A 23,879-nucleotide genomic window follows, 5' to 3' on the forward strand; every position below is an offset into this window, starting at 1 on the left:
GAGAGGAACTCTTTTGCGAAGGTCTCACTTGACCTTAATTTTAAAAAGATTTTGAAAATTTACTCACCTCCGTTTTGAAATGTTTGCGGAAAAAAGGAGAGACGGGATTCGCTCGTCGGTATGAGGTTCGATCGTTCCTGACGCCTTTACCAGGGGTAATCAAACCAAGGATCGAATTTATGCCTTTTTGCTTTGCTAAAACATTATCTAAAAATTTATTCTAAAAAAAATGCACAAAGAATCATGCTTATAAAAATGCACAGATGTATGCTCTTTTTGAAAAAGTAGTTTGAAAATTTTGGGATTTTTCAAGTGATCCTAAAATAAATTTGAGAATATGATGAAAAAATGGTTTTTTGAAAGTTTGAAGATGGACTTAGAGAAGTTAGATTTTCTAACTTAGGATTCAGAATAGATCTTAAGTTTTGAAATAATCAAAGATTGAGATGAACCTGAATTTGAAGAAGGGAGTTTAGAAAATAAGAATTGAAAGTTAAATATGGACTTCAAAAAAATGGAGTTTAGAATTGAAAAGTCAAGATGGAATTTAAGAATAGAGTGGGATTCTAGATTTAAAGTTTGAAATCAAAATGAAAGTTGGATGTGATTTAAGAAATCTAAATGTAATTTGAAAATAGAATTGGATTTAAGAAGTCTAGATGGGATCTGAAAATGGATTTGGTTTTTAAAATCTGGAATTCAAAATGGAATTTGAATCTGAAGTCTGAATCCTAAAGGGAATTAGATCCAAAGTCTAAAATCAAAGATGGAATTGGATCCGAAGTCTGGAATCCAAGATGGAGTTGAATCCGAAATCTGGAATCTTAAAATAGAATTGGATCTGAAGTCTGGAATCCAAGATGGAGTTGGATTTGAAAATCTGAATCCAAGGTGGAATTGGATTCTAAATCTAGAATTCAGGAGGGATTTGGATTTGGGGCTTTGAGGATGAATCAGGATTTTTGGAAAATTCAGATTTGAATTTAAAAGTGACCTTTAAACTTTAGGAAAAATTGGATTTTTGAGATTCAGAATCAATCTCAAAATCTTGATTTTGAATTGAGAATCAAGACTCAATCTTTGGATAGAACTTTGAAGATTTTGAAAAATAAAGAATGAATTTGATTTTAAACCTGAATCTTGAACTCAGAAGATCAATCTGGAAATTCCAAAGTTAAATTGAACTTTGAAATTTGATCTAAGATGTTAATTTGAATTTGAAACTGAATCCTGAAAATGAAAATGAATTTGAATTTTCAAAGTTGAATTGAGTTTTGAAATTGGATTTAAATTGGGAATTGAATTCGGAATACAGAAGTGAATTCAATTTTTCAAAGTCAAATGGGACTTTGAAATTGAATTTTGGATTTTGAAATGGGATAGAAAGATGAATTAAAAATAGAAATTGAAGATTGGTTTGAGAAATGAAGAAGATGGTTGAAGAATTATCCCAAAATCACTTCAATTTTGAAGTGATATGAAAAGAGTTTTTGAAAATATGATGTGATTCTATCCTAAATGTTGAAATGAATTAAAGAATTTTGAAATTTTAGATATTTGAAAAGCATATTTCATTCTTTAAATGAATTGAAATAAGATTGACGATATAATACATTTCTGACTATGGTCATGAAATGTATTATATAGTAATCATATTTAAATTCAAGTGAAGAATAAAACATATTTTTGGTGCCTTTATAGAGTTTAAAATAAAATTAACTCTCAATATATCCTGACTATGACCATTAATATATCTTGGGTTAATTTTAAGTTAAACTCTGGTAAAGGAAGAAAATATTTAGAAAACATGATGATTTTGAAAAGAAGATCCAGTGTGGATCCAGTGTTATTCCATAAAAGATAAGAATCTTAAGCATTGTCCACATTTTGACTATAGACATGAATATGGATCATTTGCTTAGGATTAATTACCTCTCATTAGAATGGTGCGCGTGCCATTCGTGTTTCACCACAGTGGATTTTTGAAAATGAGATGAAACACATGATTTTAAGATCTGTATGCACATACACTCTATTCTAATACTGGAAATGTAAACTTCTCATTGATATCTAGCTATTTACAATTATTATACTAGAATTGAAATGATAAAATCCTAATCTAAAAGAGGAAATCAACATTTTTCATATATCCCTGCAAAACAGAGTTAATACAAGCAAAACACAAAATAGGAGAAGGAACTAAGAGATTATATTGAAACCAAAATGTATACGATGATGCCTTAACGCTAATGAGGGAAATATCTAGGCTAAATGAAAAATGCATATGCAAAAACTAAATGTTGCATCTAGGCTAAATGAGAAATTGCATGTGATGTGTACCATTAAGGATATATGCTTTGAAAGAATATACATATAATGGAAAGGTGTATTTGGCGAGGTGGTAATGATGAATATGCAGCATAAGATACAATGGAGTTGTGCTTCAAGAATATAAGACAATGGGACGACAAAGTGTATACAGATGGTAGAAAGTCAGATGTAATGATACAACAGTGGCTGATGGCATAGAGACCCAGCCGTGTAGTGAAGTTGATATTCAGGTGATGGTGCAAATGCTTCAACAAGGGATGCTGAGTGAAGGGTACAACATAGCATAGGAGCTGTTGAAGCTAAGTGGTATAGGTGCTAGGTATATTAAATGGTGAAAATGGAAGGCAATGGGTGGAGTGTTGCATTGATGCAGGTGGAAGTGGAGGGCTGTATGGTCGAATTCAACAGCTAAAGCGCCTAAGAGAGCCTACAATAGCCTATGATGAGGTTGTTGGTGGTGTGTGGAGAAGCTGGAAACTAGACTACAATGGTAAGTGCAGCTACAACACAGTTATGGCAGCAGGGGATGTGCAAAAATGGGGAATACTGAATGTAGGTGCACAATTAATGCGGATATGAGAGGTGCTGGACTGATGGTTGCGATAGATTTTTATGTGTCAACACAAGACGACCATTAGGGTTGAGGGAAGGTATAATACCACCAGTTGGGAGAAACAATGGCAGCACTCTTGCTGACTAAATCTGATGCAGCCTCAACTTCATCAAAGCCTACTCTCTGAGATTGTGAATTGTCACATAACTCTTCAGCCTTCATGGCTTGGAAAAGCTTGGAGATATAGCTACAAATTAAAAATCAAAATTGATTCAAACCTACAGGAGAACTGAAATTCCACTAGAGGGGGGGGTGAATAGTGAAATACGATGCAAATTGATAAAATAAAAAATAAGGCAATAAGGCACAACACAATAAACACAGGATTTATACTGGTTCGGTCAAAACCCTGACCTACATCCAGTCCCCAAGCAAACCACTTGAGCTTTTCACTATAACATCCGAGTCACCGGATAAATAGTACAACACCCTCTTCCTCAGAGGTCTTCTTCTCTCAACAGAGAAGGGGCACACCCTCTTCTACAGAGGTCTTCTTCTCTCAACAGAGAAGGACAACACCCTCTTACACAGATGTCTTCTTCTCTCAACAGAGAAGGGCAACACCCTCTTTCTCAGAGGTCTACTTCTTTCAAAAAAGAAGGAATACAGTGAATAACAGAAAGTTACAATACTTTCTATAGAACCTTCAGAATGATATGAATGCACGAATGAAGGATTCTCAGAATGTTTTGTTCTTTTCACTCAGAAGATACTCTTTGTCAAAGAGTTATTCTTGACTTTTTCTCTTTCTTTTCTCTTTCTTTTTCTAGGCTCTCTTTCAAATATCGAATAGGAATTTTTCTCGTTGTAAGCTCACATATCCATTCCTTGTCTTGAATAGTTCATTTGAGTGTGTTTATATAGTTTTAAAAAAGTAGTCGTTACTTTTTGAGATGTGAAATGTCATGTCATTTCAAAAAACATCTTTAGAGAAATTCGAGAAAGTCTTCTTTCCATAAAAGTAAAATATAGGGTACACTAGTCGTTGTAATATTTTAGGTAATATATATTTTATGTAAAAAGTCTATTTCTTACAATAGTACATTGAACATTGGATTGTAGGTTGTCATGTAGTTTTGTCTTTATCCTAATTAATGATTTGTGGTACATAAGTACTTCTTTACTTAAAATGAGTGTAAGTACAATAAATGCTTTGAGATATTTATTTGTACATAGTCATATCAAGAGTTTTCTTTATGATGTGTTTTTCAAAGTCTACAGAGAGAATGAAGACTTCAAGTAAGTCGACATTCTTGAGAAGGATATTAACAAGGATTTCTTACAGGAGGTATTTAATGCTATACAAAGAGAATGATGACTTCAAGTAAGTCGACATTCTATGGGTTTGTAAAAAGGTAACTAGAGTCTTTTCAAAACATATTATATTTGTTTTCTTTGTGTAGCCGATTTCATGTTTTGTCTTTTTCCTATATTTGAAATCATTTCTTTAAAGAAGGTAACTAGAGTCTTTTCAAAACATATTATATTTGTAGCCGATTTCATGTTTTGTCTTTTTCCTATATTTGAAATCATTTCTTTAAAGAAGGTAACTAGAGTCTTTTCAAAACATATTATATTTGTTTTTCTTTGTGTAGCCGATTTCATGTTTTGTCTTTTTCCTATTTTTAAAATCATTACTTTTCAAGTTGTCTTGTATATGATATAAGGTACAATTATTACATTTTGAAATCATGTCAAAATACCTTTTTCATAAAGGGTTGTAAGAAGGTACAATTATTTGTTTTAAAAAAGGAGCTTTTTGAAACTATCGTATACTTTTATGAAATAGCTTTTATGAATGAGTATGTAATATGCAATATGCATGCTTCTGAAGGTTCTGTTACATATGACTCTAAAGAAGAAAAAATCTTCAACTTGAGGTAGCCGATCTCTTTAGATGGTCTTTAGGAATGCATGGATCAACAAACTTTTTCTTCAAGGAGTATGATTGCACCATAGTTGTACTTGAACAGAAGGTCTCCATCCTTTTTGAGTGAGATATCCTTGCATCAAATACTCGTTAGATATATGGCAAAGCATATCCAGTCATAATATAACATTTTTCAAGAAGACATATTATCATATCATATGAAATCAAATAAGACAGTGTATCATATTATGTGACATCAAAACAGAGTTTCTCAACATTCTCCCCCTTTTTGATGATGACAAAATATGCTCCCCTGTCAAGAAGACATTATGCATAGAAATAATACTTATCATAAAAATATTGAAAAATGTTAAATACGAGTATTTTTCTCCAATAATGGAGACAGGTTTTCTCCCCCTTTGTCATAGACAAAAAGGAAGGGATCAGAGTAAGAGAGTTATTACAGACCAAAATTAATTAAAGTTATTACAGTAAAAAAAATTTTATTACAGTCCAAAAACAAATGAGTTTACTCCGAAGGTGGAGAGGATTGAAGTGAACGGGTGCCTTGATCCGGCTGGAGGGTCTGCTGCAACGAGGCTTGATTGTGAAGTATGCGATCTTGAGAACGCTGGACATCCATCAGTGCAGAGAAGTAATCAAAGTTGGATGTTGGATCTTCTTCATCAGAGCCGGGAGGGTGCAGGGACCTTAGATTGAAGGAAGTAGCATTGAGGATCTGAGAGGGATAGCGGATAGCTTCATTTTGAAGGGGTACTTTGAAGTATTTTAAAATGGGAGTTATAAAACACCCAAAAAGAAGAGGGTTGAATTTTTGATAGCGAATAAAAAGAATGTTGGACCAATTTATCTGAGTAGAACAAAAAATTGCATAGAGGAGGAGAGAGATTTTTCTTGGCACTAATCCCTTACGTGGAGGCTTGGGATAGATATTGTGGAGAAGAATCTGGGCAAGTAGTTGAGCATGAGGTTGGAGATTCCTCATGTGCCAGGGAAGGTGTGTGCAGTTGGTACAAAGAAAAAATTTTCGAAGTACCGACCGGTCGAGTGGTACTATGTTGTCTAGGTTTATGTCGGTGGAAGGAAGGTTTAGAATTCTGCCTAATGAGGAAGCATTAAAGAACATCAGGCGTCCTCAGACTTTGGTGGTGATGGTAGTTTGCTCATGATCAGAGGAAAAATTTGTGCAGAAGGGTCGAACGAGTTCGGGATAGTAGGCAGCTTGGGATGAAGATCCTAGTAAGTGTTTAAGTTCTGGGAGAGATCTTTCTAGGTCAAATAATACGAAGTCGTCGTAGTGAACCAATTTACCTTCATGAGTTGGTCGTGAGCAAAGTGAGTTGTAGTGGTGAAATAGATCGGGATACCTTAGATCGGCGGCAGTGATTACATTGTTTGAGGAGGAAGCCATGGCAAGAGCTTAGGAAGAACGAGCAAGAGAGAAATAAAACTTGGAAAGAGTTTGTAAGAGAATAGAGATATTCGTAGGGAATGAGATATGAATCAATCTAATAAATAGAAGAAGAAAAATAATGGTGATAAGAAATGAATGACATTGGAAGTGAAGGATTTTTAGATTTTAGCTGAAAGAGGAAATGCGTGAGTTGTAAAATAAGAAGCTTGTGAATGATAAATCAAATCAATTTTGGAAGATAGTGTATTATATTAGTATATATGTTAAGAAGGACATAGTTTCGAAATAATTTTTCTATATATCTATCAAATTTACTATGGGCGAGTTTATTGAATAGTGAGAAGTGTCATGAATTGAGTATGGAGTGACATATTAAACTTAATGATTCAAGAGTTTTTAAAGGTTTTCGTGAAGATCATGTAAGAAAAGTTATAAAGTGAATAATGGCCTAATAAAAACAAACAACTTTTCAAAGAATTTACTTTATTTGAAAGCATTCCAAATGCGTAAAGGATGAGTTTGGAATAGGACAAGCAGGAATGTATGAGGGGATGCAATAATTTCTTATTTAAGAAGTGTATATTTTGGTATACGTGAAAGGAGTGTTAATAGATATAAAGAAGGGTGATACAGATATGTAGAGAAATGAGAGTGGTCATAAAGGACAATCAATCACTTGATGTTAGATAGGAGATGTATGACATAAAGTGAAGTTATGATCGACAAGAAATTAAGTTTTGCTTAAGGACAAGGTTTTAATGAATCTCGATTGGAGAGAGATATAAAATATATGAGAGAGTCATGATCATGGATGGAAAGTCACTTCGTATAATGTAGAGAGAGAGAAAGAGAGAGAGAGAGAGATAAAAAGGTGGTACAAATCGTACTTATGAGTGGAGTACAAGTTTTTGAAAAGAGAATTTTATAACACTTTTTCGTAAAAGATGTAAAGCATGAAGAGATGATAATAGATTGTTCTTAAGCTATGATATAATAGATGATATAGTAAAAATTTACATGAAATATAACAACTTAAAAGGTGGAACGAGAGAATAATCATTTGAATTTTTCATGAAAGGCATTAAGATTTTAGTGAAGTGTCTCGATAGGAGGAAAGGAAGACATGATAGAAATAGAGTGTACGTAATATATGATATAACAAATGATATAGTGAAAATTATACGTAAAACATAACAACTAGATCTTTAGAAGAAGGTAAAAAGAACTAAAAAGATAATCATTCGATTTTGACTAAAATTTGAAAAGCAAGATTTCTCATAAAATACTATTTTAAGTTATGTAGGCCGGTTGAGTGAAATATGTTATCATGTTGAAGGTGAACCAACTTATCGTAAGAGAAGTTTTCACAAAAGTATAAAAATAATAAAGGAGTTATGAGATGAGTGATGTGAACAATATCATGATAGCTTTTACTTTAATATAATTAGTTCTTATGGATATGAGTGAAAGGAAATAGGACAATGAGTCATTATGGATGTGTACTTGAAAGATGACAAGTTGAAAGACATAAAGAATGTGTCTTATAAGAGTTTAGAGTATACGTGAATATGGAAACCTAGTTTGACTAACAAAAAATCGATAAGAAGAAAAACCTTTTAAAATAAGATTTTAACATAACTTATAAAAAGTATTAATTTTAATAAGTGTGATTAATTTATAAGTCACTTAGTTTGCATATTCCTAGTTCTCTTCTAATTCGTGTAAAGTCTTCATGTTTCAATGGTTTAGTGAATATGTCTGCTAACTGTTGATTAGTGGGTATGAATTCGAGTTTAATTATGTTGTTTAAGACTTGTTCTCTTAAGAAGTGGTGTCTTATTTGAATGTGCTTAGTTCGTGAGTGTAAAATAGGATTCTTAGATAAGTTTATAGCACTAGTATTATCACAGAAAATAGTTGTATTTTCAAAATTTAAACCAAAATCTTTTAAGGTTTGTTTCATCCAGATAACTTGTGTATAAGCTAGGCTAGCAGCAATGTATTCAGCTTCAGTAGTTGATAAGGATACACAATTTTGTTTCTTACTGAACCATGATACTAGTGAGTGCCCTAGCATATGACATGTTCCACTTGTGCTTTTTCTGTCAGATTTGCTTCCAGCAAAGTCAACATCGCTGTATGAGATTAGATCAAATGTAGAGGATTTTGAATAGAATAATCCAAAATCAACAGTGTCTTTTAAATATCTCATTATTCTTTTTACAGCTTTAAGATGTGATTCTTTTGGATTTGACTGAAATCTAGCACACAAGCAAACACTGAACATAATATCTGGACGGTTAGCAGTTAAATACAGTAGTGATCCTATCATACCTCGGTATACCTTTGTATCCACAGACTTACCATCTTTATCTTTGTCCAAAACAGTAATAGTGCTCATAGGAGTGGTTTTTGAAGCAGTTGAGTTCATGTTGAACCTCTTCAGAAGTTCACGAGCATACTTAGATTGATTGATGAAAACTCCATCCTTGGTTTGCTTAATATGCAGTCCAAGAAAGTAGTTGAGTTCTCCCATCATACTCATTTCGAATTCCTTCTGCATGGACTTAGAAAATTCTTCACAGAGAGTATTGTTAGTAGATCCAAAGATGATATCGTCTACATATATTTGAACAATTAGGGTATGGTTATTCACTATTTTCACAAATAATGTCGAGTCTGCTTTGCCTACAGAAAAACCAGTTTTTAATAGAAAGGTTTTGAGTCTGTCATACCAAGCACGAGGTGCTTGTTTTAAGCCATATAAAGCACGTTTTAGTTTGAAAACATGATCTGGATATTGTTCATTTTCAAATACTGGAGGTTGTTTTATATAAACTTCTTCATTTATAAAACCATTTAAAAAGGCACTTTTAACATCCATTTGATATAATTTGAAATCCATATAGCTTGCATATGCTAAAAACATTCTAATAGATTCAAGTCTAGCAACAGGAGCAAATGTTTCATCAAAATCAATACCTTCCTCCTGGTTGTATCCTTGAGCTACTAGTCTGGCCTTGTTTCTTATAACATTACCTGTTTCATCTAGCTTGTTTCTGAAGATCCATCTTGTCCCAATGATCGGATGATCCTTTGGTCTTGGTACAAGATCCCAAACTTCATTCCTTTGGAATTGATTCAGTTCTTCAGTCATGGCTAGCATCCAGAACTCATTGATGATGGCTTCATCAATCTTCTTTGGTTCAAATTGAGAAATGAATGCCATATTTGCAATCCGTTCTAGCTGAGCTCTAGTCTGAACCCCCTTTGTCAGGTTTCCCAAAATCTGCTTTTGAGAATGATCTTTGATATCGACAAATGTTCTTTGATGATCATCTTCATTAGACTTAGTTGTGTTATCTAAAAATAAATCTGTACTTTCAACATCATCATCGTTAGTTTGCTTATGAATAGATTGATCAATAGATTCACAGAAACTAACATGCATAGATTCTTCAATAGAATTAGAACTCTTATTGAAAACTCTGTATGCTTTACTATAACTTGAATATCCTAAAAATATGCCTTCAATAGATTTAGCATCAAATTTATCTAGGCTATCTTTTGTGTTTAGGATAAAGCATTTATATCCAAAGACTTTGAAATAGTCTATTCTTGGAGTCCTGTCATAGAATAATTCATAGGGAGTTTTTTTTAATAAGGGTCTAATGAGAACTCTATTTGTTATGTAGCATGCAGTATTAACAGCTTCTGCCCAAAAAGATTTAGCAAGATTATTGTGTTGGAGCATAGTTCTAGCAGATTCTTGAAGGGTTCTATTCTTTCTTTCTACTACACCATTTTGAGGTGCAGCTCTAGGAAAGGCAAAGTTATGAGAAATACCATGCAAGTTACAAAAATTTACAAAAAGTTCATTTTCAAATTCTCCTCCATGGTCACTACGGATTTTAACAATAGAACAAGATTTTTCATTTTGTAATTTTTTACATAAAATTTCAAATTGACAAAACGTATCACTTTTGTTTTTCAAAAATATTACCCAAGTAAATCTTGAGTAGTCATCTACAATAACAAAAACGTATTTATTGTGATTATGACTAGCTACTCTAGAAGGACCAAAGAGATCCAGGTAGAGAAGCTCTAGAGATCTTTTGCTTGAAATGATATTTTTTTATTTAAAAGATGATTTAGACAGTTTTCCTAATTGACATGCATCACAAAAATAATCCTTTTTTAAAAGATATTTTGGGTAACCCACGTACTAACTTATCTTTAGCTAATTTAGACATGTACTTAGAGTTGACATGACCCATTCTCATGTGCCATAAATGTTGAGAGTCATTATTAGCTATGAGGCAATGTTCTGTGATGTTTTCTAGGTATAGTTCATATATATTATTTTTTCTTATATCTTTTAAGATGATATTTTCGTTGGTGTCTGCTATAAGACAAGCATTATGATTAAAGCTAACATTATAACCTGTATCACACATTTGACTAATACTTAGAAGGTTATGTTTCAAGCCTTTAACCAGAAGAACGTCTTTGATAAGAGGTTTATCTATATTTCCAATATTACCAATACCTATTATCAAACCTTTGTTGTTATCTCCAAAGGTGACGGTTCCTCCTTCTTTTTTATGAAGAACAGCAAAGAGGTCTGAATGTCCAGTCATGTGTTTTGAACATCCACTGTCTAGTATCCATCTGTTCTTCTTGTTTGGAGCCTGCAAAACATTAAGTAAAATTTCTTTTTGGTACCCAGCCGGGTCCCTTTTTGTTAGACTTTGGAACCCATATCCATTTAGATTTGGGTTTGTCTACAGCCTTAGAGGAGTTCAAGAAGTTAAAATTATAATACTCTTTTTTAGGTTCAGAAGAACCTTTCACAAAAGTGGTCTTTTAATTCATACAAGAAGGCTTGTTGAAATGAGAGTAGCCAATACCATTCTTGTAAAAAGACACTTTTTAAGAGGATAGGAGTTTATCCAAGTTCTCTTTTCCTTTAGTAAACTTGAAAACCGTTTTCATAAGGTTCTCAGTTTTACTTTTTAATTCTGAAATTTCTACTTACAGATTTTTAGTCTTGGAGCTGGTAGAAGAGATTTCAGAAGTAATAAGAAGATTTTTCTTTTGTAACTCAGAATTTTCAATACTGAGTTTTTCATTTTTCAAAATGAGCTCTAGATTCTCATATTTCAAATATTTATTTTTGAGAATCGTTTTCCTTGATTCTTCAAAAAGTTCCTGAAAAGAATTTTGAAGTTCTTCAAAGGAGAAATCAAGAGATTCACTTACAGACCTTTCTGCCATGAAGCACATGTTGGCGGTTTCTGCTTCATCATCATTTGACTCTTCATTGGTGGATGGTTTTGAATCATCCCATTGAGCATGCAGAGCCTTTTTCTTGAAGAACCTTTTCTTTGGTTCCTCAGTCTTGGATTTTCTTTTGAGAAGAGGACAGTCACGTCTCAGGTGACCTGGCTTATTACACTGGTAGCACATAGAATCTTCTTTTGGGTCTTTTCTTTCTTTGTGCTTATTTGGAAGCCGGTTTCTTCTCATAAAGCGCTGGAATTTTCTGGTGAGTAGCGCAATCTCAGTTTCTTTTTCTGAGTCCTCATCCTCAGAAAGGGCTGGGAAAGCTAGAGTTTTCTTTAAAGGTTGTTCCTCTTCCCTTCTTTCCTTCATATGGACTTCATAGGCCATAAGATTGCCTATTAAATCGTCTAGGGTAAGTTTGGACAAATCTTGAGCTTCTTCAATAACAGTAGTCTTTTTCTCTCAATCAGTTGTGAGAGATCTCAAGATTTTCTTTACCTTTTCTGTCTGAGAGTGGGTTACACCCAGAGATTTCAGATCGTTGGTGATGTTGGTGAATCTGGTGAACATCTCTGTGATGGGTTCATCTTTGTTCATTTTGAACAACTCATATTTTCTGACAATAGATGAGATTTTGGATTCTTTCACTTTGTTGGTTCCTTCATGAATAACCTCCAAAGAATGCCAAATATCATATGCAGATTCACATATAGATATTCTACTGAATTCATTCTGATTGATGGCACAATATAAGGCATTCATAGCCTTTGCATTTAGGTTTGCCATTTTCTTTTCTTTATCAGACCATAAGTTATAGTCTGCGGAAGGAGATGTGTATGGATGCTCAACAATTTTCCATACAGCAAAATCTATGGATTTGAGAAATATAGCCATTCTGCACTTCCAGTATCCATAGTTGGAGCTGTTGAAGAAAGGAGGACGAGATGCGTGTTGACCTTCAATATCACGAGCATAAGAGGTAGATGTCATATGTGCTGGAAGACTTGTTATGTTGAAACAAGCAAACCTGCTCTGATACCAAATGAAATTCCACTAGAGGGGGGGTGAATAGTGAAATACGATGCAAATTGATAAAATAAAAAATAAGGCAATAAGGCACAACACAATAAACACAGGATTTATACTGGTTCGGTCAAAACCCTGACCTACATCCAGTCCCCAAGCAAACCACTTGAGCTTTCCACTATAACATCCGAGTCACCCGATAAATAGTACAACACCCTCTTCCTCAGAGGTCTTCTTCTCTCAACAGAGAAGGGGCACACCCTCTTCCATAGAGGTCTTCTTCTCCCAACAGAGAAGGACAACACCCTCTTACACAGAGGTCTTCTTCTCTCAACAGAGAAGGGCAACACCCTCTTTCTCAGAGGTCTACTTCTTTCAAAAAAGAAGGAATACAGTGAATAACAGAAAGTTACAATACTTCCTATAGAACCTTCAGAATGATATGAATGCACGAATGAAGGATTCTCAGAATGTTTTATTCTTTTCACTCAGAAGATACTCTTTGTCAAAGAGTTATTCTTGACTTTTTCTCTTTCTTTTCTCTTTCTTTTCTCTTTCTTTTTCTAGGCTCTCTTTCAAATATCGAATAGGAATTTTTCTCGTTGTAAGTTCACATATCCATTCCTTGTCTTGAATAGTTCATTTGAGTGTGTTTATATAGCTTTAAAAAAGTAGTCGTTACTTTTTGAGATGTGAAATGTCATGTCATTTTAAAAAACATCTTTAGAGAAATTCGAGAAAGTCTTCTTTCCATAAAAGTAAAATATAGGGTACACTAGTCGTTGTAATATTTTAGGTAATATATATTTTATGTAAAAAGTCTATTTCTTACAATAGTACATTGAACATTGGATTGTAGGTTGTCATGTAGTTTTGTCTTTATCCTAATTAATGATTTGTGGTACATAAGTACTTCTTTACTTAAAATGAGTGTAAGTACAATAAATGCTTTGAGATATTTATTTGTACATAGTCATATCAAGAGTTTTCTTTATGATGTGTTTTTCAAAGTCTACAGAGAGAATGAAGACTTCAAGTAAGTCGACATTCTTGAGAAGGATATTAACAAGGATTTCTTACAGGAGGTATTTAATGCTATACAAAGAGAATGATGACTTCAAGTAAGTCGACATTCTATGGGTTTGTAAAAAGGTAACTAGAGTCTTTTCAAAACATATTATATTTGTTTTCTTTGTGTAGCCGATTTCATGTTTTGTCTTTTTCCTATATTTGAAATCATTTCTTTAAAGAAGGTAACTAGAGTCTTTTCAAAACATATTATATTTGTAGCCGATTTCATGTTTTGTCTTTTTCCTATATTTGAAATCATTTCTTTAAAGAAGGTAACTAGAGTCTTTTCAAAACATATTATATTTGTTTTTCTTTGTGTAACCGATTTCATGTTTTGTCTTTTTCCTACTTTTAAAATCATTAATTTTCAAGTTGTCTTGTATATGATATAAGGTACAATTATTACATTTTGAAATCATCTCAAAATACCTTTTTCATAAAGGGTTGTAAGAAGGTACAATTATTTGTTTTAAAAAATGAGCTTTTTGAAACTATCGTATACTTTTATGAAATAGCTTTTATGAATGAGTATGTAATATGCAATATGCATACTTCTGAAGGTTCTGTTACATATGACTCTAAAGAAGAAAAAATCTTCAACTTGAGGTAGCCGATCTCTTTAGATGGTCTTTAGGAATGCATGGATCAACAAACTTTTTCTTCAAGGAGTATGATTGCACCATAGTTGTACTTGAACAGAAGGTCTCCATCCTTTTTGAGTGAGATATCCTTGCATCAAATACTCGTTAGATATATGACAAAGCATATCCAGTCATAATATAACATTTTTCAAGAAGACATATTATCATATCATATGAAATCAAATAAGACAGTGTATCATATTATGTGACATCAAAACAGAGTTTCTCAACATTCTCCCCCTTTTTGATGATGACAAAATATGCTCCCCTATCAAGAAGACATTATGCATAGAAATAATACTTATCATAAAAATATTGAAAAATGTTAAATACGAGTATTTTTCTCCAATAATGGAGACAGGTTTTCTCCCCCTTTGTCATAGACAAAAAGGAAGGGATCAGAGTAAGAGAGTTATTACAGACCAAAATTAATTAAAGTTATTACAGTAAAAAAAAAATTTATTACAGTCCAAAAACAAATGAGTTTACTCCGAAGGTGGAGAGGATTGAAGTGAACGGGTGCCTTGATCCGGCTGGAGGGTCTGCTGCAACGAGGCTTGATTGTGAAGTATGCGATCTTGAGAACGCTGGACATCCATCAGTGCAGAGAAGTAATCAAAGTTGGATGTTGGATCTTCTTCATCAGAGCCGGGAGGGTGCAGGGACCTTAGATTGAAGGAAGTAGCATTGAGGATCTGAGAGGGATAGAGGATAGCTTCATTTTGAAGGGGTACTTTGAAGTATTTTAAAATGGGAGTTATAAAACACCCAAAAAGAAGAGGGTTGAATTTTTGATAGCGAATAAAAAGAATGTTGGACCAATTTATCTGAGTAGAACAAAAAATTGCATAGAGGAGGAGAGAGATTTTTCTTGGCACTAATCCCTTACGTGGAGGCTTGGGATAGATATTGTGGAGAAGAATCTGGGCAAGTAGTTGAGCATGAGGTTGGAGATTCCTCATGTGCCAGGGAAGGTGTGTGCAGTTGGTACAAAGAAAAAATTTTCGAAGTACCGACCGGTCGAGTGGTACTTTGTTGTCTAGGTTTATGTCGGTGGAAGGAAGGTTTAGAATTCTGCCTAATGAGGAAGCATTAAAGAACATCAGGCGTCCTCGGACTTTGGTGGTGATGGTAGTTTGCTCATGATCAGAGGAAAAATTTGTGCAGAAGGGTCGAACGAGTTCGGGATAGTAGGCAGCTTGGGATGAAGATCCTAGTAAGTGTTTAAGTTCTGGGAGAGATCTTTCTAGGTCAAATAATACGAAGTCGTCGTAGTGAACCAATTTACCTTCATGAGTTGGTCGTGAGCAAAGTGAGTTGTAGTGGTGAAATAGATCGGGATACCTTAGATCGGCGGCAGTGATTACATTGTTTGAGGAGGAAGCCATGGCAAGAGCTTAGGAAGAACGAGCAAGAGAGAAATAAAACTTGGAAAGAGTTTGTAAGAGAATAGAGATATTCGTAGGGAATGAGATATGAATCAATCTAATAAATAGAAGAAGAAAAATAATGGTGATAAGAAATGAATGACATTGGAAGTGAAGGATTTTTAGATTTTAGCTGAAAGAGGAAATGCGTGAGTTGTAAAATAAGAAGCTTGTGAATGATAAATCAAATCAATTTTGGAAGATAGTGTATTATATTAGTATATATGTTAAGAAGGACATAGTTTCGAAATAATTTTTCTATATATCTATCAAATTTACTATGGGCGAGTTTATTGAATAGTGAGAAGTGTCATGAATTGAGTATGGAGTGACATATTAAACTTAATGATTCAAGAGTTTTTAAAGGTTTTCGTGAAGATCATGTAAGAAAAGTTATAAAGTGAATAATGGCCTAATAAGAACAAACAACTTTTCAAAGAATTTACTTTATTTGAAAGCATTCCAAATGCGTAAAGGATGAGTTTGGAATAGGACAAGCAGGAATGTATGAGGGGATGCAATAATTTCTTATTTAAGAAGTGTATATTTTGATATACGTGAAAGGAGTGTGAATAGATATAAAGAAGGGTGATACAGATATGTAGAGAAATGAGAGTGGTCATAAAGGACAATCAATCACTTGATGTTAGATAGGAGATGTATGACATAAAGTGAAGTTATGATCGACAAGAAATTAAGTTTTGCTTAAGGACAAGGTTTTAATGAATCTCGATTGGAGAGAGATATAAAATATATGAGAGAGTCATGATCACGGATGGAAAGTCACTTCGTATAATGTAGAGAGAGAGAAAGAGAGAGAGAGAGAGAGAGAGATAAAAAGGTGGTACAAATCGTACTTATGAGTGGAGTACAAGTTTTTGAAAAGAGAATTTTATAACACTTTTTCGTAAAAGATGTAAAGCATGAAGAGATGATAATAGATTGTTCTTAAGCTATGATATAATAGATGATATAGTAAAAATTTACATGAAATATAACAACTTAAAAGGTGGAACGAGAGAATAATCATTTGAATTTTTCATGAAAGGCATTAAGATTTTAGTGAAGTGTCTCGATAGGAGGAAAGGAAGACATGATAGAAATAGAGTGTACGTAATATATGATATAACAAATGATATAGTGAAAATTATACGTAAAACATAACAACTAGATCTTTAGAAGAAGGTAAAAAGAACTAAAAAGATAATCATTCGATTTTGACTAAAATTTGAAAAGCAAGATTTCTCATAAAATACTATTTTAAGTTATGTAGGCCGGTTGAGTGAAATATGTTATCATGTTGAAGGTGAACCAACTTATCGTAAGAGAAGTTTTCACAAAAGTATAAAAATAATAAAGGAGTTATGAGATGAGTGATGTGAACAATATCATGATAGCTTTTACTTTAATATAATTAGTTCTTATGGATATGAGTGAAAGGAAATAGGACAATGAGTCATTATGGATGTGTACTTGAAAGATGACAAGTTGAAAGACATAAAGAATGTGTCTTATAAGAGTTTAGAGTATACGTGAATATGGAAACCTAGTTTGACTAACAAAAAATCGATAAGAAGAAAAACCTTTTAAAATAAGATTTTAACATAACTTATAAAAAGTATTAATTTTAATAAGTGTGATTAATTTATAAGTCACTTAGTTTGCATATTCCTAGTTCTCTTCTAATTCGTGTAAAGTCTTCATGTTTCAATGGTTTAGTGAATATGTCTGCTAACTGTTGATTAGTGGGTATGAATTCGAGTTTAATTATGTTGTTTAAGACTTGTTCTCTTAAGAAGTGGTGTCTTATTTGAATGTGCTTAGTTCGTGAGTGTAAAATAGGATTCTTAGATAAGTTTATAGCACTAGTATTATCACAGAAAATAGTTGTATTTTCAAAATTTAAACCAAAATCTTTTAAGGTTTGTTTCATCCAGATAACTTGTGTATAAGCTAGGCTAGCAGCAATGTATTCAGCTTCAGTAGTTGATAAGGATACACAATTTTGTTTCTTACTGAACCATGATACTAGTGAGTGCCCTAGCATATGACATGTTCCACTTGTGCTTTTTCTGTCAGATTTGCTTCCAGCAAAGTCAACATCGCTGTATCAGATTAGAACAAATGTAGAGGATTTTGAATAGAATAATCCAAAATCAACAGTGTCTTTTAAATATCTCATTATTCTTTTTACAGCTTTAAGATGTGATTCTTTTGGATTTGACTGAAATCTAGCACACAAGCAAACACTGAACATAATATCTGGACGGTTAGCAGTTAAATACAGTAGTGATCCTATCATACCTCGGTATACCTTTGTATCCACAGACTTACCATCTTTATCTTTGTCCAAAACAGTAGTAGTGCTCATAGGAGTGGTTTTTGAAGCAGTTGAGTTCATGTTGAACCTCTTCAGAAGTTCACGAGCATACTTAGATTGATTGATGAAAACTCCATCCTTGGTTTGCTTAATATGCAGTCCAAGAAAGTAGTTGAGTTCTCCCATCATACTCATTTCGAATTCCTTCTGCATGGACTTAGAAAATTCTTCACAGAGAGTATTGTTAGTAGATCCAAAGATGATATCGTCTACATATATTTGAACAATTAGGGTATGGTTATTCACTATTTTCACAAATAATGTCGAGTCTGCTTTGCCTACAGAAAAACCAGTTTTTAATAGAAAGGTTTTGAGTCTGTCATACCAAGCACGAGGTGCTTGTTTTAAGCCATATAAAGCACGTTTTAGTTTGAAAACATGATCTGGATATTGTTCATTTTCAAATCCTGGAGGTTGTTTTACATAAACTTCTTCATTTATAAAACCATTTAAAAAGGCACTTTTAACATCCATTTGATATAATTTGAAATCCATATAGCTTGCATATGCTAAAAACATTCTAATAGATTCAAGTCTAGCAACAGGAGCAAATGTTTCATCAAAATCAATACCTTCCTCCTGGTTGTATCCTTGAGCTACTAGTCTGGCCTTGTTTCTTATAACATTACCTGTTTCATCTAGCTTGTTTCTGAAGATCCATCTTGTCCCAATGATCGGATGATCCTTTGGTCTTGGTACAAGATCCCAAACTTCATTCCTTTGGAATTGATTCAGTTCTTCAGTCATGGCTAGCATCCAAAACTCATTGATGATGGCTTCATCAATCTTCTTTGGTTCAAATTGAGAAATGAATGCCATATTTGCAATCCGTTCTAGCTGAGCTCTAGTCTGAACCCCCTTTGTCAGGTCTCCCAAAATCTGCTTTTGAGAATGATCTTTGATATCGACAAATGTTCTTTGATGATCATCTTCATTAGACTTAGCTGTGTTATCTAAAAATAAATCTGTACTTTCAACATCATCATCGTTAGTTTGCTTATGAATAGATTGATCAATAGATTCACAGAAACTAACATGCATAGATTCTTCAATAGAATTAGAACTCTTATTGAAAACTCTGTATGCTTTACTATAACTTGAATATCCTAAAAATATGCCTTCAATAGATTTAGCATCAAATTTATCTAGGCTATCTTTTGTGTTTAGGATAAAGCATTTATATCCAAAGACTTTGAAATAGTCTATTCTTGGAGTCCTGTCATAGAATAATTCATAGGGAGTTTTATTTAATAAGGGTCTAATGAGAACTCTATTTGTTATGTAGCATGCAGTATTAACAGCTTCTGCCCAAAAAGATTTAGCAAGATTATTGTGTTGGAGCATAGTTCTAGCAGATTCCTGAAGGGTTCTATTCTTTCTTTCTACTACACCATTTTGAGGTGCAGCTCTAGGAAAGGCAAAGTTATGAGAAATACCATGCAAGTTACAAAAATTTACAAAAAGTTCATTTTCAAATTCTCCTCCATGGTCACTACAGATTTTAACAATAGAACAAGATTTTTCATTTTCTAATTTTTTACATAAAATTTCAAATTGACAAAACGTATCACTTTTGTTTTTCAAAAATATTACCCAAGTAAATCTTGAGTAGTCATCTACAATAACAAAAACGTATTTATTGTGATTATGACTAGCTACTCTAGAAGGACCAAAGAGATCCAGGTAGAGAAGCTCTAGAGATCTTTTGCTTGAAATGATATTTTTTGATTTAAAAGATGATTTAGACAGTTTTCCTAATTGACATGCATCACAAAAATAATCCTTTTTTAAAAGATATTTTGGGTAACCCACGTACTAACTTATCTTTAGCAAATTTAGACATGTACTTAGAGTTGACATGACCCATTCTCATGTGCCATAAATGTTGAGAGTCATTATTAGCTATGAGGCAATGTTCTGTGATGTTTTCTAGGTATAGTTCATATATATTATTTTTTCTTATATCTTTTAAGATGATATTTTCGTTGGTGTCTGCTATAAGACAAGCATTATGATTAAAGCTAACATTATAACCTGTATCACACATTTGACTAATACTTAGAAGGTTATGTTTCAAGCCTTTAACCAGGAGAACGTCTTTGATAAGAGGTTTATCTATATTTCCAATATTACCAATACCTATTATCAAACCTTTGTTGTTATCTCCAAAGGTGACGGTTCCTCCTTCTTTTTTATGAAGAACAGCAAAGAGGTCTGAATGTCCAGTCATGTGTTTTGAACATCCACTGTCTAGTATCCATCTGTTCTTCTTGTTTGGAGCCTGCAAAACATTAAGTAAAATTTCTTTTTGGTACCCAGCCGGGTCCCTTTTTGTTAGACTTTGGAACCCATATCCATTTAGATTTGGGTTTGTCTACAGCCTTAGAGGAGTTCAAGAAGTTAAAATTATAATACTCTTTTTTAGGTTCAGAAGAACCTTTCACAAAAGTGGTCTTTTAATTCATACAAGAAGGCTTGTTGAAATGAGAGTAGCCAATACCATTCTTGTAAAAAGACACTTTTTAAGAGGATAGGAGTTTATCCAAGTTCTCTTTTCCTTTAGTAAACTTGAAAACCGTTTTCATAAGGTTCTCAGTTTTACTTTTTAATTCTGAAATTTCTACTTACAGATTTTTAGTCTTGGAGCTGGTAGAAGAGATTTCAGAAGTAATAAGAAGATTTTTCTTTTGTAACTCAGAATTTTCAATACTGAGTTTTTCATTTTTCAAAATGAGCTCTAGATTCTCATATTTCAAATATTTATTTTTGAGAATCGTTTTCCTTGATTCTTCAAAAAGTTCCTGAAAAGAATTTTGAAGTTCTTCAAAGGAGAAATCAAGAGATTCACTTACAGACCTTTCTGCCATGAAGCACATGTTGGCGGTTTCTGCTTCATCATCATTTGACTCTTCATTGGTGGATGGTTTTGAATCATCCCATTGAGCATGCAGAGCCTTTTTCTTGAAGAACCTTTTCTTTGGTTCCTCTGTCTTGGATTTTCTTTTGAGAAGAGGACAGTCACGTCTCAGGTGACCTGGCTTATTACACTGGTAGCACATAGAATCTTCTTTTGGGTCTTTTCTTTCTTTGTGCTTATTTGGAAGCCGGTTTCTTCTCATAAAGCGCTGGAATTTTCTGGTGAGTAGCGCAATCTCAGTTTCTTTTTCTGAGTCCTCATCCTCAGAAAGGGCTGGGAAAGCTAGAGTTTTCTTTAAAGGTTGTTCCTCTTCCCTTCTTTCCTTCATATGGACTTCATAGGCCATAAGATTGCCTATTAAATCGTCTAGGGTAAGTTTGGACAAATCTTGAGCTTCTTCAATAACAGTAGTCTTTTTCTCTCAATCAGTTGTGAGAGATCTCAAGATTTTCTTTACCTTTTCTGTCTGAGAGTGGGTTACACCCAGAGATTTCAGATGGTTGGTGATGTTGGTGAATCTGGTGAACATCTCTGTGATGGGTTCATCTTTGTTCATTTTGAACAACTCATATTTTCTGACAAGAGATGAGATTTTGGATTCTTTCACTTTGTTGGTTCCTTCATGAATAACCTCCAAAGAATGCCAAATATCATATGCAGATTCACATATAGATATTCTACTGAATTCATTCTGATTGATGGCACAATATAAGGCATTCATAGCCTTTGCATTTAGGTTTGCCATTTTCTTTTCTTTATCAGACCATAAGTTATAGTCTGCGGAAGGAGATGTGTATGGATGCTCAACAATTTTCCATACAGCAAAATCTATGGATTTGAGAAATATAGCCATTCTGCACTTCCAGTATCCATAGTTGGAGCTGTTGAAGAAAGGAGGACGAGATGCGTGTTGACCTTCAATATCACGAGCATAAGAGGTAGATGTCATATGTGCTGGAAGACTTGTTATGTCGAAACAAGCAAACCTGCTCTGATACCAAATGAAATTCCACTAGAGGGGGGGTGAATAGTGAAATACGATGCAAATTGATAAAATAAAAAATAAGGCAATAAGGCACAACACAATAAACACAGGATTTATACTGGTTCGGTCAAAACCCTGACCTACATCCAGTCCCCAAGTAAACCACTTGAGCTTTCCACTATAACATCCGAGTCACCGGATAAATAGTACAACACCCTCTTCCTCAGAGGTCTTCTTCTCTCAACAGAGAAGGACAACACCCTCTTACACAGAGGTCTTCTTCTCTCAACAGAGAAGGGCAACACCCTCTTTCTCAGAGGTCTACTTCTTTCAAAAAAGAAGGAATACAGTGAATAACAGAAAGTTACAATACTTCCTATAGAACCTTCAGAATGATATGAATGCACAAATGAAGGATTCTCAGAATGTTCTGTTCTTTTCACTCAGAAGATACTCTTTGTCAAAGAGTTATTCTTGACTTTTTCTCTTTCTTTTCTGAACTACAACTTCACATTAGTAGATACATTCTCAACTGCCCATTAAAGCAGATTTTTATCACTTATGAAAAGGAAAAAAAGCAAAAGAACGGGGGAAAAGCACACTCAACTCTCTCTCAAGATTGCAACCCAGAATACTTATTCTGCTGACCTATTTTCTTCATCATCTATTTCATCTTCACCATGGTTGTCAGTCTCATCCTCTTATTTTGTCGTCGTGGCCGCTGTGTCATATTGTTGCGGAGGGGCTCCAGTTACGGTCTACTGGTAGAGAACTCCCCCTAGAAGAGTGAAGAGCAAGCATACCAATCCCAATGGGCTAGCGTGCTTATCCCAAATCATAACATTAATAGCCACTATAAGAAACTTATTGACAACACCAGTGACAGTAAATGCAGTGGCAGAGATTGCCTTCCTTGCTGCAAACCCGAAGAAACTTATTGCCAAGCCAAATGCGCAGGACAATGAGACTGCAAAAAAATGCACCAGGTTTGATCCAATGGCCAATCTCAATCCCATAAATGGCAAAGAACACATCGATATACTCTCCAGTTACAATCTAAAACAGTGGTGCCATCATCAGCGACAACAAATTGTTGTAGAAAACAAAGCCCCAAGTGTTCAACCCCATATTTGTGACCATGTGCTTGATGTACACCATCTCTGTGGTGATTGTAACCAGATAAGCAAATGCCCATGAATATGCAGTAAGGGTGAAGGTCGAATCTGTGGCAACATATCCAACTGCACTCGCCAAGATGATCACCAAAGATGCAAAGGTAAATTTAGATGGTAAAGGTTGTCTCCTAAAGACAGTATCAGCAATGGCAACCAAGAGGGGCATCAATGATCGGAAGACAATGAACGTATTCACATTCGCGTGGCAGAGAAGGTTCGTGTTTGTGAAGATTGCCAGGTAGAAAATGAGTGCAGCAAAGAGGAATTTCTTGGCGGTCTCAATGGAGAATGGGTCATGGTAAAGAAGCCCCAATTTCCCCATAATCCAAACACCTAATGCAAATGTAATTTTGTGATGGCATACTTGTTGATCACAGCAAGGAGGCTAGAGCACAGAGCATAACCAACAACAAGACTACTTGTGGCATAGTATTGCTTGGAAGCCTCAAATTTTGATGGCACCATCGTCCAACTTTCTACCTTCGAAGTTATAATCACCAAACCCCAACTTCCAAGCCCTAAAAGCCCAATATCACGAATCACCCCCAAAACTCATGCTAATCTATGAATGGAAGCTATCAATGAACAAAAAATTAGGTGTCACCCTAAATCTTAAGAAAATGAAACAATGGTACCCACAAATCTGAAAGATTTCAATAGCTCCAATTCATTAACAAACCCTAATCCTCACCTTATAACCCAACTCCATGTAATCTACCAAA

General features: G+C 34.0%; 1 pseudogene; it reads right to left on the reverse strand.

The window, feature by feature from the left end:
* Nucleotides 1–22,740: 22,740 nt before the first annotated feature.
* Nucleotides 22,741–23,657, reverse strand: LOC149829598 (GDP-fucose transporter 1 pseudogene; annotated as a pseudogene).
* Between the last annotated feature and the right edge of the window lie 222 nt (nucleotides 23,658–23,879).

Source organism: Nuphar pumila, chromosome 8 (genome assembly GCF_984573655.1).
Source record: "Nuphar pumila chromosome 8, dmNupPumi1.hap1.1, whole genome shotgun sequence".
Taxonomy (NCBI): Eukaryota; Viridiplantae; Streptophyta; class Magnoliopsida; order Nymphaeales; family Nymphaeaceae; genus Nuphar; species Nuphar pumila.